Source organism: Heptranchias perlo, unplaced genomic scaffold (assembly GCF_035084215.1).
Source record: "Heptranchias perlo isolate sHepPer1 unplaced genomic scaffold, sHepPer1.hap1 HAP1_SCAFFOLD_1675, whole genome shotgun sequence".
Classification (NCBI taxonomy): Eukaryota; Metazoa; Chordata; class Chondrichthyes; order Hexanchiformes; family Hexanchidae; genus Heptranchias; species Heptranchias perlo.
In genome coordinates, this window is record NW_027138942.1 from 18,110 (window position 1) to 22,537 (window position 4,428).

The 4,428-nt window shown below is 48.9% G+C and overlaps 1 pseudogene; it reads right to left on the bottom strand.

The window, feature by feature from the left end:
* Positions 1 to 3,512: 3,512 nt before the first annotated feature.
* On the bottom strand, positions 3,513 to 3,685 carry LOC137309545 (U2 spliceosomal RNA; annotated as a pseudogene).
* Between the last annotated feature and the right edge of the window lie 743 nt (positions 3,686 to 4,428).

Genomic DNA, 4,428 nt, shown 5'->3' on the forward strand with positions numbered 1-4,428 from the left:
TCTTTCCCACTCTTTTCAGTTTGCTTTCTGCTCTCTTGGTCTCCATGCCTCCTTGTCAGCCGTGGCCCGGTGACCTCAGTCAGAAGGTCGTGGGTACGAGGCCCGTAATCCCGGGCCGACAATCCCCGGTTGCCAGCAACTGAGGGAGCGCCGCGCTGTCGGGGGGTCAGTACTGAGGGAGCGCCGCGCTGTCGGAGGGTCGGTACTGAGGGAGCGCCGCGCTGTCGGAGGGTCGGTACTGAGGGAGCGCCGCGCTGTCGGAGGGTCGGTACTGAGGGAGCGCCGCGCTGTCGCAGGGTCGGTACTGAGGGAGCGCCGCACTGTCGCAGGGTCGGTACTGAGGGAGCGCCGCACTGTCGGAGGGTCGGTACTGAGGGAGCGCCGCACTGTCGCAGGGTCGGTACTGAGGGAGTGTCGCAGGGTCAGTACTGAGGGAGCGCCGCACTGTCTTTCGGGATGAGACGTCAAACTGAAGGGCCCGTCTCGGGCGGGACGTAAAAGATCCCACGGCCACTATTTCGAAGAAGAGCAGGGGGGAGTTCTCCCTGGTGTATCCTGGGGCCAATATTTATCCCTCAAACCAACATCGCTTCAACAAAAAACAGATGATCTGCTCATTTATCACATTGCCGTTCGTGGGATCTTGCTGTGCACAAATTGGCAGTCGCGTTTCCCCTACATTACAACAGTGACTACACTTCAATACAAAAGTACTTCATTGGGCAGTAGAGCGCTTTGGGACATCCTGAGGTGGTGAAAGGCGCTATATAAATGCAGGTCTTTCTTCCTCGCACACGTCTCTAATTGTGGGGCCCGTCTCTCTCGTTGTGTTGGACGTTTGAACGTTACTCTGTGGCCATGCGGGGGACAGGTCCGGCGGATTCTATACAGGGCAGCAAGTTGTGGATGTACCCCTGGACTGCCCCGGTCTGGGGAGGGTGCTGGGCGCAGGTCGGGCACTTGCCCCTGGGAGGAATGAAATCAACGGACGTCCCCTCCGCTGGTCTCGAGCAGCTCTTGTGAGCTGACGACTGGCCGAGGCCTCGGTCCCCAGGTTGCCTCTCTGCTTTTGGTTTGGGGATAGCAGGGAGCATGAAGAGGTCAAAAGCAGCAGCGGGAAAGGAGAAGAATAATAAATACCCCATTGTAAAAAATCATGGACCTCTCTCTCCGCCTTTACGGCGCTCCTTAAAACCGACCGCTCTGACCGAGCTTTTGGTCACCTGTCCGAATATCTCCTCATGTGGCTCGGTGTCAAATTGTCGTTCAGGGCGGTGTATAAATGCAGGTTATTGTTCAGGGCGGTGTATAAATGCAGGTTATTGTTCAGGGCGCTGTATAAATGCAGGTTATTGTTCAGGGCGCTGTATAAATGCAGGTTATTGTTCAGGGCGCTGTATAAATGCAGGTTATTGTTCAGGGCGGTGTATAAATGCAGGTTATTGTTCAGGGCGCTGTATAAATGCAGGTTATTGTTCAGGGCGGTGTATAAATGCAGGTTATTGTTCAGGGCGGTGTATAAATGCAGGTTATTGTTCAGGGCGCTGTATAAATGCAGGTTATTGTTCAGGGCGCTGTATAAATGCAGGTTATTGTTCAGGGCGCTGTATAAATGCAGGTTATTGTTCAGGGCGCTGTATAAATGCAGGTTATTGTTCAGGGCGCTGTATAAATGCAGGTTATTGTTCAGGGCGCTGTATAAATGCAGGTTATTGTTCAGGGTGGTGTATAAATGCAGGTTATTGTCCAGGGTGGTGTATAAATGCAGGTTATTGTTCAGGGCGCTGTATAAATGCAGGTTATTGTTCAGGGTGCTGTATAAATGCAGGTTATTGTTCAGGGTGGTGTATAAATGCAGGTTATTGTTCAGGACCCTGTATAAATGCAGGTTATTGTTCAGGGCGCTGTATAAATGCAGGTTATTGTCCAGGGCGGTGTATAAATGCAGGTTATTGTCCAGGGCGGTGTATAAATGCAGGTTATTGTTCAGGGCGCTGTATAAATGCAGGTTATTGTTCAGGGCGGTGTATAAATGCAGGTTATTGTTCAGGGTGGTGTATAAATGCAGGTTATTGTTCAGGGCGCTGTATAAATGCAGGTTATTGTCCAGGGCGGTGTATAAATGCAGGTTATTGTTCAGGGCGCTGTATAAATGCAGGTTATTGTTCAGGGCGGTGTATAAATGCAGGTTATTGTTCAGGGTGGTGTATAAATGCAGGTTATTGTTCAGGGCACTGTATAAATGCAGGTTATTGTTCAGGGTGGTGTATAAATGCAGGTTATTGCTCAGGGCGCTGTATAAATGCAGGTTATTGTTCAGGGTGGTGTATAAATGCAGGTTATTGTTCAGGGCACTGTATAAATGCAGGTTATTGTTCAGGGAGCTGTATAAATGCAGGTTATTGTTCAGGGCGCTGTATAAATGCAGGTTATTGTTCAGGGTGGTGTATAAATGCAGGTTATTGTTCAGGGCGCTGTATAAATGCAGGTTATTGTTCAGGGTGGTGTATAAATGCAGGTTATTGTTCAGGGCGCTGTATAAATGCAGGTTATTGTTCAGGGCGGTGTATAAATGCAGGTTATTGTTCAGGGCGGTGTATAAATGCAGGTTATTGTTCAGGGTGCTGTATAAATGCAGGTTATTGTTCAGGGCGGTGTATAAATGCAGGTTATTGTTCAGGGCGGTGTATAAATGCAGGTTATTGTTCAGGGCGGTGTATAAATGCAGGTTATTGTTCAGGGTGCTGTATAAACGCAGGTTATTGTTCAGGGTGGTGTATAAATGCAGGTTATTGTTCAGGGCGGTGTATAAATGCAGGTTATTGTTCAGGGCGGTGTATAAATGCAGGTTATTGTTCAGGGCGGTGTATAAATGCAGGTTATTGTTCAGGGTGCTGTATAAACGCAGGTTATTGTTCAGGGCGCTGTATAAATGCAGGTTATTGTTCAGGGCGCTGTATAAACGCAGGTTATTGTTCAGGGCGGTGTATAAATGCAGGTTATTGTTCAGGGCGGTGTATAAATGCAGGTTATTGTTCAGGGCGCTGTATAAATGCAGGTTATTGTTCAGGGCGGTGTATAAATGCAGGTTATTGTTCAGGGCGGTGTATAAATGCAGGTTATTGTTCAGGGCGGTGTATAAATGCAGGTTATTGTTCAGGGCGGTGTATAAATGCAGGTTATTGTTAAGGATACATGGAAGCAACAGGCACGGGCAAAACACTCGGCGGTGACTTGCGTTTACGTAGCCTCTTAAACGAGCCCCATGGATACGAGAGTAAAGCGATGCTGAGGCAGGGGAGAGATGAGGAGTGACCCAAAGCTCGGTCAAAGAGTCTTAGAGGAGGGGAAAGCGGTGAGGCAGAAGGGTTGAGGGAGGGAACTCCAGAGAGTGACTGAAGGCATAGCCATCATCGGCGAGGGAAAGGGAAGAGGGAATGCAGAACAGCCCCGAGTCACACATACAGAGACGCTGGGAAAGAGCTGGTTTTCCTTTTGAATGTCTCCCCGCAGGGAGCTGCACCGTTCCCAGAGACACTGCAATACTGGGTCGATGCGTGGAGTGCACGGAGCCAAGCCCCGAGTCCATCTCCCTGTTCCAAAAATCAATTTAATATACGGTCCCCAGATAGGGGACGGATCAGATATTAAACTGAGAAGAACAGATTTTTTTTTCAAAAAATATACTTAATTCATAAAATTTGCAGCAGTACATACAATACAGTTGTCCAACCACATTCCAAACGTACACAATATCGATTATACAATTTGCAGGTTACATCAGGTACAGTTCAATGAAACACATTGGACATCATTACAGTTCATTACACTCCAGGGTGCCTCACTGTATCATAATCAACACAGGTGATTCATTACAGAAACATTACAGATTTATTACGGGTACATTACATCAATTTGAGTTTGACATTCTGCCCGAGGGGGTTTTTCCCTGATTGCAGCCCCTCGGGAGACAATGGCGGGAAGGCTCCACACGGTTGCCTTTCCCCACAGAGTCTTACCCCACATTACCATACTACGTCCCCCTCTACCCCACATTACCATACTACGTCCCCTCTACCCCACATTACCGTACTACGTCCCCTCTACCCCACATTACCATACTACGTCCCCTCTACCCCACATTACCGTACTACGTCCCCCTCTACCCCACATGACCATACTACGTCCCCTCTACCCCACATTACCATACTACGTCCCCTCTACCCCACATTACCATACTACGTCCCCTCTACCCCACATTACCATACTACGTCCCCTCTACCCCACATTACCATACTACGTCCCCCTCTACCCCACATTACCATACTACGTCCCCCTCTACCCCACATTACCATACTACGTCCCCTCTACCCCACATTACCATACTACGTCCCCTCTACCCCACATTACCATACTACGTCCCCTCTA